We start from the raw sequence: 13,589 nt of genomic DNA on the forward strand, positions 1-13,589 counted from the left end.
AAAATGTTGATAAGTGTGAGCTCCTTGAAGGCTGGAAATTTTTTTGCCTTTCTTTGTGCTATCAGTACATAACATAGCACAATGTCTGGCAAGTAGTAAGAGTTTAATAAATTCTTGTTGGCTAAATCATGTAAAAATAAAGAATATCAGTAAAATCTCTTAAATAATTTTTTAAAGTAGAAGCTATGTGTATATTTGTATGACCCAAGACTCTCTTTACTAAAGAACCTCCTTTACAAAACAAGCATATCCTGTATTCCTTTTAAACCCAGCCTTGCACATCCACAAGTATTGTCCACATATTGGCTTTAATCAACCTCTATTGTTGCTTATTATCAATATAATGTCAATAGCATAGTCCTATACAGTCTTAGACCAAATACCAGTGAGTAAGATCTTCTGCTATCTTCACAGCAATCTTAATGTACTTTCATATCATTGCCTCAGTTGACTTCCTGGCTATCACAACCTGGTACCTGATATTCCATCATTCCTGTGGCCAGCTAAGGTCGAAGAAGTCAAGCTGATTCTCTAGTTCAAGGTTCATTCTCTTCATCTATACTTCTTTCATTGAAATAATGGCAAAAAAAAAAACAGGAAGGCTAAACAGTCTTAAGGATGGAGATTCCTCCCAATTCTTTCCCCTCTTGAAAAATTTAAACCATTATTTAAATCTTAATTCATGTGTATTCATTATTCTTGACCCAGTTTCCTTCCTTTTCCCCAACCTATCTGGTATAATTTTAGCTGATATGAAAATGGATCTTCTTGATTCTCTCCTGGATATATTAATTGCTACTGAAGAACATTACTAATGAAATCTTTCTCTTCTATCTCTTGTATGAAGTCATACATGGGGAAAGGGAAAAGACTGAAGCATTGGAAAGCAAAGGCAATTTATGAATGGGCTTATCTAATGTTCTAGAGTCTAGCAAGTTATAGAAACCCTTGTGGTAACAAGATGAAAGTTTGAGTTTCAGCTCTGCCACTATTAGGAGTTGTGTAAATTTGGAAAACACTCAAGCTTTCTGAAGCTCAGGTTCCTCCTCTATAAAATGTGGATGATACCAATAGTTGAGGACATCTAGGTAGCATAGTGGATAGAGTGTCAGATCAGGTGTCAGGAAGACTCATTTCCTTTAGTTCAAATATGGCCTCATACATTAATTAGTTATGTGACCATAGATAAGTCACTTTATGCTGTTTGCCTCAGTTTTCCCCTTCTAAAATTAAGAGAAGGAAATGGCCAATCACTTCAGAATCTTTGCCAAGAAAACCCTCCAAAAGTGGCCCTGAAGTCAGACATGCCTGAAAATTACTAACCAACACTAATAATTGGACTACCTATTTATTTCAAGATTGTCATGAGCATGAAATGGGATAATATTTTGGAAATGCCTTGCAAAGGTAAAGCACTATACAAAAATAGGATCATCTATTTAGGGCCATAAAGGACTTTAGAGATATAGTCCAGCCCAAGAAAAAACCTGTCTTGTCACATTAACACAAAAATAAATAAATAAATTTTAGATGATTTGTCCAATATATTTTGCGTCTTGATTCAGAGGTTGGCCCATTTTGTCTTCCCTCTGATGAAGTCTTGAAATCCATAGTGAAGCTCTGTTACATCCTGAAAGAGCAACTGAAGCAGGAAGGATAAAGAATGAGGAACAAAAGGATCATAGACTAAATGCACTAGAACATTATAATAAATTTCACTCTTTAAAAATGTCAACATCATTGTTTTTACAGAGGAAGTCCTGGAATTTTTTCAGAATAACTGAGGCCTGCAAATACAAAGTGATTTGCTCCAGTGTAAAATTCAAACCCAGGTCCAATGGCTCCAAGTTCAACATTCTCTTGTCACTATACCACAGAGCTTCCCTGCTATAAATGCAAGTTAGTGTTAAGACCAGAGGGCTCTTGGGACTCTATATCATGAAATAAAGTAAACAGATTTTTTAAAATTAAAAACATGACAATTTATAATTCAGTCTTGAAGATGATCCTGCCATGCTATATCTTTTGCTGAATCAAGACAATGAAAATAATCAATTCAGTCATGTGCCATACTTAATACGTGGTGAAGATAACAGGATAATGCTGCATAAATGCAGTGGCAGATCCCCACACTGACTGAAATGTAAGGAACAAGTTACATAGTAGAAAATGTATTTTAAATAGGCCAAGAAAAGAGAATTATAACGAAGTTAGAGAATCAGCATCTCATTTATTCTAAGTACTACCTCAGGTTAGATGGTATAAAGTAAGAAAAAAAGATGTAAAGAAAATATTGATCTATATGCTATCACATGACCCTTGATCTGGAGCCAGAAGAGGTTTTAGAGATCAATTAGCCCAACCCGCTTATTTAAATGGTGAAGAAATTGAAGCCCAATGAGTATAATTGACTTGCCCAAAGTCCTGCAGGTAGAAAACGGCAGAAGCCTGAAATTCAACCTAGGTCTTCTGACTAAATATAAATTTTTTCTCATTGTTTCTGGAATATATAATATAGCCTTTAAAAATGGATACATAATAGGAATGAACTGCTTATACTTTAAAAAGAATAATTTTGAGATAGTACACTTTTAAAAGCACAAGCAACTCAGATGGCTTTTCCATCTAACACAGACATCAAAAATTAAAATCCTATCCTTCCTTTTGAAAGTATTACTGTTTTCACTGAGATTTGATCTTTGCTACTTAGATCAAAGATCAACAATGTTCTCACTCCATCACAAGATGCTATAGCATCTCAAAACAGCAAACTCTTGGGCCAACAGTAGAGTGTAAATTTATGGCTTGAAGATGCAGCTTTTCCAAAGACTAGTACTCCCAGAGAGCCATGATGGCAACAACTTATGAATTTATATGTTGTTACAGATTAAAGTAATTACTTAGACTGGCTCAGAGACTCAAAGCATAATCCCCACTCCTAAAACAAGCTATAGATTGCAATTTCAACTTGAAAGCTGTGGTTGACTGGTACATCTTATCAATATTTCTGAAAACTATATTTCCACTGAGAAATTATAAAAGAAATGACTGCCATGCAATTTCTTTATGCATGTCATTCTTCCAGAGTCGGCAAACATAAAAAAGTCAGCAGGTGGAGCTCCTATTCCCTCAGCAGGACTGATATAAGTCCTTCTGTTGAAAGAACTTTCAATTACAGACTCTCTCTTAGACAGCCCATTTTAGCCTCCCTGCAGACAGTCTCAGAATAAAACATGGAAAAGAAAGAATGTGAGACATTACAGCATGCTGTCAAAGGTCATGAGGGAGAAGGAAAGAGAAAGAACAGAAGTGAATCTTTTTTTCGCTGCTATCATTTAACATCTTCCCCCCAATTAACAGTGATGGTGGCATTTTTAAACAGTGAAATTTATTATAATGTTCTAGTACATTTAGTCTATGCTCCTCTTGTTCCTCATTCTTTATCCTTTCTGCTTCAATTGCCCTTTTAGGATGTAACAGAGATTCGTCACAGATTTCAAGGCTTCATCAGAGGGAAGACAAAATGGTCCAACCTCTGAATCAAGATGCAAAATATATTGGACAAATCATCTAAAATTTACTTATATATTTTTGCTGTTAATGTGACAAGACAAGTCCAGTGGAAAATTTGGGACTTTTCCAGATGGCCAGTAAGTTTGATAGTGATTCATCAGGACATTCAAATACTATTTTGTTAAAGCAAATCATGAAAAAAATGGCTTCTTAATTCACTGTAGTTGAAATGCACATAATTCCTTGAGTTGGAAACCTACTTTGGATCTCTTCTCCAATTTTCCATTTCAAAGGGAGGAGTGAGAAATTGGGTGATCAAATACATTTCTTATAGGGACCTGGCACATGGTATCATGTGATAGCAGATGGCATGTGAAAGCCTTTGTGAGAAATATGGCCGCTGTTAAATAGACAGTGAATGTGCAAGGTGGAGAGTACATCCTCAGAGTGTCATTCAGTCACTTTGGCATCTGCTGCAAAGTAAACAACATTCAGCTTACTTTTAGAGAGAACGTTAATGGGAAGGACTAGGGGGAAAGTCATGGAACATCAAGTAGACACCACCTGCCACTGGGTGGCCAAATGCATGAAGAAAGGTCAATGGCACTCACTCGAAAGGGGAGTTCAATTCAGACATGCCCTGGAAATTTGAAATTCATCAAGTTGGTGAACAAGAAGCCAGTACAACTGAAATCTCCAGGGTTGTAGTCTCAACTGGCAGAAAGCACACAAGATCCCTATTTCCCAATTCCCAATGAACATTTCTTTTCTTTGCTGAACACATGTGGAGAGAGGGAGGCGAAAATGAGAAGAAAATGTGGGTATGCTCCACTGGCAATGACATCTCCCAGGCAGGTGTGGCTGCAGACCCTTTGTACATCCTGAGACTATCCTTGCTTTTCTAATTCAGCCTAAGGAGGAGCAGAGTTTTGCTCTGTAAGGCACATGCAAGGCAGCATGCTAATGAGAATTATTATTTAGCAATGTAGAATTGGCATCCATCGCCTGCAATCTGCTCAGCAGCAGAAGCAAAAAGGGCAGAGGCAGAAAGTCAGAAAAGCAGCTTTTCTGAATGCTCTTCTGGAGATTTGGTCACTTCAACACTAGGCTAAGCCAAGTATGATTGTATGCTTTTATAAGTACAATATCTTATTCCTAAGCATAATCTATTCATTCCTAAAAGGGGCCTCCAGAGCTTTGTGTTTTTCAATGTTCTCATTTAGCTTTCTCCCTCTCCCCAACAAAACACCAATAGCTTATCTTTTTAAGTCCATCACCTGAGGATCCACAAAATGTGACTTATGAATTTTTTATTTTATGAATTTTTATCCTAATATTCAAATTCAAGATTTTATTTTCGAAGGTCCATACCATTTTTCAGAGGTTGTGGGCTTGAGCTTAATGGTAAAATAATTCCAAATGAAACTTAATTAAACCTATCAGTTGTGATCCACTTTCGTTTTGAATTCAACTAAGCAGTCTTTGCCATGTGAATGCACAAAAGATTTATGATCTAAACATAACACTTGAGAGCATTTAAGCAAAACTTCACAGTAAATTGCAAAGAATGATCATAAAGCAAAAGTACTAGAAATCAACCAATAAACATTTCTTATATACCTATGTGCCAGACACTATAGTTGGTTTTTTCAAATGACTATTGCAGAAACAGATTTCCCACTTCTCAAGTGAAGGGTGGTAAACTATAGGTATGTAACATAGCCTACACTGTTTGACAGAAACAATGTGGTGATTTGTTTTGTATAACTACTTTTCTTTGTTATAAGGAGGAATCATTAGGAAACAATAGTGCTGTGAAGAGAGAAAAAATTAACAAAGTTTTTTTTAATTTATGATAAATACTATTGTGCTGAAAGGAATGATGAACTGGAGGAATTCCTTGAGAACTGGAAAGACCTCCAGGAATTGATGCAGATGAAAGTAGCAGAGCCAGGAGAGTATTATACACAGAGACTGATAACTGTGGCACAATCAAATGTAATGAACTTCTCTAATAGCAGCAATGCAATGACCTAGTTTATTTCTTAAGCTATCAGATGTAATCAATATGCAAGTAGTACCCAATGAGGAGAAAAATTATGTTTCACCCTTATGTTAGCAAGGGAAATTAATTTAGTTCACTCTTGTCTTTGTACTGCCCAATTTGAAGCAGCCCCAAGAAGGTAAAAGGACTCTTTGAGCTTCTTTATACATCAGGAAGAGATCGCCAAGGGGATCTCACAAGGCAGTTAAGACTGATTGAAAATGGAAGTGGAATACAAGAATCAAAACAGAGTACATAGAAAAAAGGGAGATGTTAGCAACAGAGAAGATATTGAAAGAAAGGAATAAGAATGGTCAGAATTTATACAAATCAGAGGAGAAAAAAGTGGCAGTCTGGTGTTAATAAAAATCCTTAATACAAAATAAATTATTTAGAACTGAACAAAGCAAGTCACAGGCACAATTACTACTACCCTTTGGAACCTTAGTTAAATTTATTTCGTTATTCATGTAGAACTCACTTTAGTAAACTTGATATATGAAAATCCAAACCAAATTTACAAACCAGATAAAGCAGAGGGTGAAAGTGATTCACATTATAAGATATATTGTCATCATAATTTAAAGATTTTTCTGAAAGCTTACCATCTACATTGAGTGGTATGGACATTTAAAAATGAACAATATAATAAAAGGCAGGTAAGATTATAGAAATTGGACAAATAAAAAATAATAAATTAAAATGATTAAACTTTTGTGATTAGGTACTAAATGTGATACTTTATGGTATAACATGAGAGACATATCCCTAGAGATAAGATTCAAGTCGTCTTTGAATTATAGCATTGGGTTGATTTTTAGGAGAGATATGATGAATATAAATTATAATCAGATCATCAGGAAACTCATGGAAAACTTTTATGATTTCTTTAAATATTTCCTCAGGTATTTATTTGATAAGTGATATTGAAATGCAGAGCTCGATATGTAGAAATGAATATAAAAGGTAGAAGAGAAAAACAGTAGTTATAAGCTCAGAGGTCCCAAAAAAGAGCATCGTAGGTATTTTTCAACTTCCCTTTTTTGATATCCTAATCTCTACTCCCCAACCCTCCTTTATCTCCCCCAACTGTCTGTCCCACTTCCCATCTCTGTAAGGCAAATAGCTGTTAATAGAACTATGATAAATTACTAACTGATAATAAAAAGATTCATAGAATTTTAGAGCTGGAAGGAACATAAAAGACCATTTCATACTAAGACCACTGAAGTTAGATAACTTGTCCAGGATTATACTCCTAATTCCCAGGCACTGGTTACTGTAGTTTAAGTTGTTCCCTTTACTAGTAACACTTTAATTTTATGAAAGACTTTTGGAAAATCAAGATTCATAGGCTTCTCTTCTTAACAGATGCATGAATGGAAGAGAATATTTTGGCAAGGAGAGTCTTCTTATATACTTCAAATGATACCATATATTTAGGTTCCTTAATTTACTTACTTTCAGAGTCCATGTTCTGATGTTTGAGATTAATAGCACTACAAAAACTGAAAGGAATTTCTTTCAAAGTAACATAAATCTAATAAGATTCATTGCTAAAGTAGTTAGGGCACCACTGTACCAGTCCACAAAAATGTTGTCATATAAGAAAATAACAATTGCCAAACTACTTTGGTTTAGTTCAAATATTGTAGAATTTTGCTGGGGAGAGAAAATGGATAGTTGATTGTTCATACTCAAAAAGAAGCAAAAAAATATCACTATGTTGGAGTCATTGTACAGCTCAGGCAAAATAGTCCATATGAACTTTTGGGATGGAGATGTCTCTAAATATGCACATCTTGCATTTATTTTGAGCTACTGCAATTCTACCTTACTCAAAAAACACAGTGCCTTCTTTGAAGCAGGCACTCAGTATAGGGTGGTCCTGTGCCAGTGTCTCCAATGTTTCATAACTAAAATGAAAGTTCTTCAGAGAAAACTTTAGAATGTCCTTATATCACTTCTTCAGATCTCTGGGAATGCTTGTCTTCTGTGAGTTCTCCTTAAAAGGCCTTTAGGCATGCTGGTAGCTTAAGTGGTGAAAATTTTTTAAAAAGCTTTATTCTCCTGATTCCACCACACATATGGGGGGGTGGAGAAAGAAAAGAAATCACCCCAAAACAAAGAAAAGCATGAGGAACACATCTCACTAGGACTAAAAGAGAGAATAGCCAGAAAGCATAGCATCTGTGGGAACCAAAAGAACTTGGACCTGCCCAATACACTGCTACTCCACCAGAGATGATGAAACTACAGAATGGGAACACACCCAGTCCAAGCCACATGGCATAGGTATAGAAAGCAGCAAAGTAGGGGAATACCCCAACCTAACCCACTCCATGAGAATAGCAAAGGCAGAGATAGCAGAAACCTACACACTCACAGGTGGCAACAGATAACCTAAAGCAATAAGGTGATAGAGTTTCTGAGGCAGTAGAGCCCAGAAAAGGGGACCTGTCCTGTCTAAGTCACTTGGAAGAAACAAGGAAATAGCAGAGTGGGGATCAGATCAGCCTACAAAACAACAGGGGAGCTGATGACATTGGGTGCTGAATGAAGCTGGACAAAACAGCTACAAGCCTCCCCAGAGGAAGTCAGCAGGGTCACCTTGCTAACAAAAATGGTTGGGAAACTAAGGCAGCCAGACCTACCCAAGTACCAAAGAGGAATATTCTGCAAACTTGAAGCAATGTTTACTTTACCCTAGAAACAGAGAACCTCAACAAATAAATTAGATAATGGGTGGGGTTGGGGGGAGTAACTAGAAAAATGAGCTAAAGACAAAGAAAAAACCAACCATAGAAAGTTACTTTAGTGAGGAGGAAGACCAAAATATGAACTCATAAAAGAACAATGATGATAAAAAGGAAATATGTGAAAATTCAAAGGAAAATATGAATGGGTGTCAGTCCCCAAAAGAACTCCCTAAAAACTTGAAAAGAAGTTTTTTTAACCATATAATGAGAGAATTAACAGAAAATTTTCAAAAATAGGCAGTGGGAGGGGAAGAATTCACTAAAAAAAGTCAACTCCCTAAAATTAGAATAGCCTAAAGGCAAATATAGGCACAAAAATACATTGAAGAAAATGACTCTTTATGGAATAGAATGGAACAAATGGAAATGGAGATCAAAAAACACACTGAAGAAAACACCTCTTTTAAAAAGTAGAATTGGCCAAATAAAAAAGGAAACTCAAAAAATCAAAGAAGAAAATAACTTTCTAAAAATTAGAATTAGACAAAAAGAAGGTAATAAAACATCAGGAAACAATAAAACAAAAGCAAAAGAATGAAAAATAGAAGAAAATCTAAAATATCTCACCAAATAAATAACTAACCTGGAAAGTAAATCCAGGAGACGATAATTTGAATAACTGAAAGCCATGACCAAAAAAATAAAAAGAAAAAAACTTCAACATCAAATTATAAGAAATAATCAGGGGAGGGGGCAGCTGGGTATCTCAGTGGATTGAGAGCCAGGCCTAGAGACGGGAGATCCTAGGTTCAAATCTGACCTCAGACACTTTCCAGCTGTGTGACCCTGGGCAAGTCACTTGACTCCCCCATTCCCTACCCTTACCACTCTTCTGCCTTGGAGCCAATACACAGTATTGACTCCAAGATGGAAGGTAAGGGTTTAAAAAAAAAAAAAAGAAAGAATCAGGGGAAACTGCCCTTGAATAAGAGAGAATAATAGAAATTAAGAGAATCCACCAATCACCTCCTAGAAAAGACCCCAAAATAAAATACCCCAGAGCTATTCCCTTCTGGCAGCTCATAGCCAAATTCTAGAACTTCCAGGTCAAGGGGAAAATGCTATGAGCTACCAGAAGGAAAATAATTCAAATATCAACGAACCAGAGTCAGGATTGCATAGGACCTAGTAGTTTCTACATTAAAGGACCAGGAAATATGAAATATGATATTCCAAAAGACTACAACCAAGAATTACATACCCAGAAAAACTGAGCATAATCAAGGCAGGGGGGTTGATATTTACCAAAATAGGGGAATTTCAAACTTTCTTGAACCAAAAACTAGACCTGAAAAGAAAATGGGAAAATTCAACACTCAAGAGAAGCATAAAAAGGTAAAATGAAAATTTAAGAACTTTAACAAGGTCAAATTGAGTAAATTTATATCTGAGAAAGTGATAATTGGCATAATTAAAATATCTATGATACAGCAGATATGTAAGGTACTTACAGTATGCAAGATAACGAAAGTATTTAAGATACTTAAGAACTTTATCACTATTAGAACAATGAATAGGAGTATATGTAGAAAGAAGGAAGGAGACTGATTAGTTTAGGTTGATATCCAAAAAATATCAAGGAATGGGAAAGGCAAACACATGAGGAGAAGAGAGATAGAAGGAAGCAAACAATCTCTCATGAAGAGGCACATAAGACACAGATGGAGGGGCTTGCTTGAATTAGGACTAACACCCACATTCAGTAAATTATAACAACCTACTTTATCCTAAAGGGATGTAGGAGAGTAGAAGGAATAAGTTGGGGGTTGGAGGGACAAAAAGGAGGGCAAATTGAAGGAAACAAAACATCTATGAATAAGGAAAAACTAAAAAGAAAGAGAGAGAGAAGGGTAAACAAATGGAAAATAAGATGGAGCAAAACACAAGTAGTAAGCATAACTGTGAATGTGAATGGAATTAACTCACCCATGTAACAGAAAAGGACAGTAGAGTGGATTAAAAAACAGAATTCTACAATATGCTATCTTCAAGAAACACATTTAAGCAGGGAGACACACATAATAAAAGCAAGGACCTGGAGAAGCTATTATGCCTCAGCTAAAAGAAACAGAAATAGCAATCATGACCTCAGACAAAGCAAGAATAAAAATTGATTTACTCAAAACAGATTAAGGAAGGAAATTTCATCTTATAAAAGGTGTCATGGACAATGAAACAATGTCAACAGTATATATGTACTAAATGGCATAGAGTTCTTTCCCAGGAGGTCAATAGCATTCTTTTTCATAAATACCTCAGACTTGTTCTGGATCATTGGATTGCTGTTAGTAGAAATCACATTTGATTGTTCCACAGTATTGCTGTTACTGTGTACAATGCTCTCCTGATTCTGTTTATTTCACTCTGCATCAGTTCATATAGGTCTTTCCAGATCTTTCTGAAATCATCCCGTTCATTGGTCTTTATTGAAATAATAGCTTTGATGAAATATTCTATCCAAATAATCTTATGAATTTATTTTTTTCCTGTAATGTAATTTTATTTTTTTGGAAAAAATTTTCCATGGTTACATGATTCATATTCATACTCTCTCCTCCACCACCCCCAAGTCCTCTCCCCCCATAGCCAATGCACATTTCCACTGGTTTCTTCATGTGTCATCAATCAAGACCTATTTCCATATTATTGATAGTTGTACTAGGGTGATCGTTTAGAGTCTACATCCCAAATCATGTCCACATCAACCCATGTGTTCAAGCAGTTGTTTTTCTTATAAATTTAAACAAATAAATCTTATAAATTTAGCCAAGTTTAAAAGGAAAATTCTAGGTATGATGAATCCCTAAACTACTTTCTATAGATTCATATGATCTAAACATTTTGGAGAACAATCAAAAATCATGTCCAAAGAATAATAAAACTGTTTTGACCCAGAGATATTGCTATTAGGTTTATTTCCTAAGGTGATCAGAGAAAAAGGAAAAGAACCTATATGTTCTAAAATATTTATAGGAGCTCTCTTTGTGGTGGAAAAGAACTGGAAACTGAAGGGATGTCCATTAGTTAAGGAAAGGATGAACAAATTGTGACATATGATTGTGATAGAATTCTATCATGCGTTAAGAAATGACAAACATGGAAAGACTTACGTGAAATTTTGAAGAGTGAAATGAGAGAGTAGTTAAGTAACACAGGGGAGAAAGAACCAGGCCTGGAGTTGGGAGATGTGTCACCCCGAGCAAGTCACTTAACCCCAATTGCCTAATCCTTACCACTAGTCTGCCTTAGAATCTGAGACAGAAAGTAAGTGGGGTTTTTTTTCTAATTTTGAGGGTGAAACAAACAGAATCAAGAGAGCATCATATACCACAAAAGAACTATTGTTTGAAGAATGACTTGTATATGTTCCCTCTTGAGCAGTGATGGGCAAACTACAGCCTGCAGGCCAGATGCAGTCCCCTGATATGTTCTATCAGGCTATGTGACATTATTCCCAATCTGACAAATACAATGAATGGATACAATACAATGAAACTTCGAAAGAGTTGCCTTAGAAACAGACTGACAGATGAGCATTTCCTTTTCTTTGGCCCCCTCTTTAAAAAGTTTGCCCATCACCGCTCTAGAGAAAGAATTGAGAAACAGAAATAAACAAGATAAGATGTTACATGTACTGGGTTTTTTTTTGTTAAATTAAGCCTTTGCTAATGGGGGAGGGGAACAAGGGAAGGAGTTATTTGGGAATTTTAATGAAACAAACAAATAAATAAATTTAAATTTAAAAAATAAAGATAATGGGAACTGGGGTGTTTTAGCAACCTTCCCTACTCTTCTTCCTTTTCCCTTCATTTTCTCCCCATCTCCAACCCCAAAAAAAATGTCTCAGTAACACAATAGGGTCAGGATTAAGCTTGAGTAAAAAGACCTGAAAGTTTTAGGCTAAAATAGATAAGAAAATGTGGAATTTTTTAAAAGAAAAAAATGTCTTACTAAATTTAGATTTTTCTCCACCCTTTTTAAAGATACAATACTAACCTCATATTTTTTGATGTTCATGCTTGATCTTGGTAAAATTATTTCTAATCTTATTTCTAAGAGTAAAGGCATAAAAAATGCTCACTTAAAGAATGTCAAAAACTTGTCAAACATCAAATAGCTGTTACACAACAACATTTTTCAGTCTAGAGTATCATATACAGATTGCTTTCCTGTTCAAATATCACAAGGCCTAAAAAAATGAAAAGAAATCACACAGAAAAAAATATTCTATGACTTTCTTTAAACTCTAAATATTTCAAAAGTATTTAGAAATATTTGACAAATATCTCAGATTTGACAAATTCAAAACCTGGCTGGAGATATTGTACATAATAATATTGTTATTCCCACCCAGAATCGTTATTGTTGTCTCAGCAAAATGAAAAGCCAGATGGAAAAAAGATTTGGATTCTTTTCATTCACATTTGTTCAAAAGCCAAGTTTCACATGGAAAGCTAATTTCAGGGGCTGGGCAGAGGGGTAGGGAGAAATTCAACTTTTTAATGACTACTAAAAATTGGTGACATTTCACTCGAAATTCCAATAAACCTAAGGAAAAATGCTGAAAAAAAATTTTACTTAGAGAATTTAACTTCCACAGATTTTCTCCCTTCTTGTCTCTGATTTTTGGGTTTGTGAATATCCATTTTTCTATTTTTATAGTTCAAGGGGCCAGAAAAGACCTCAGATGCCGTCTAGTCTTCTAGTCTTCTAGATGAGGCTCAGGGAGGTTAAATGTTTTGCTTATGGTAACACAAGCTATAAATATCAGAGGTGGGTTTTGAACCAGGTGTTCTAATATCAACGTCAGCATTCTTTCCACTGTACCACATTTAGTTGTCACAGAAATAGGAATGAATTTTACCTCTTCTTTAGTCGAGGTTCATTCCACAGCAAGTCAGTCAGTCATAACAGTTAAATGTATACTAATTTTATTAGTAGTAATAATATATTAATATACCCATATTAATGTATTGTTGTATATTGTATAATAATTATTATTTATAATATAATTTTATTAACTAATAACGTGTAAATAATAAAAAGTCAAATGTTGATTGGTTGTTTTCCTTAATTCTCAGATATCCAAAATGACATTCTTATATTGGGGTCAGTGAACGGTATGTCCAACTATGGCTGATCAGACCAAAAGGCTCTAAGGCTCTACCACAAGTCAGGCACAAAAAGCCCTTATAAACATTTGGGATGGAGATGTCTTTACATGTGCATATCTCACATTTCTTTTGAGCTATTGAAATTCTGCTTTGCTTATG

Source organism: Gracilinanus agilis, chromosome 1, assembly GCF_016433145.1.
Source record: "Gracilinanus agilis isolate LMUSP501 chromosome 1, AgileGrace, whole genome shotgun sequence".
Taxonomy (NCBI): domain Eukaryota; kingdom Metazoa; phylum Chordata; class Mammalia; order Didelphimorphia; family Didelphidae; genus Gracilinanus; species Gracilinanus agilis.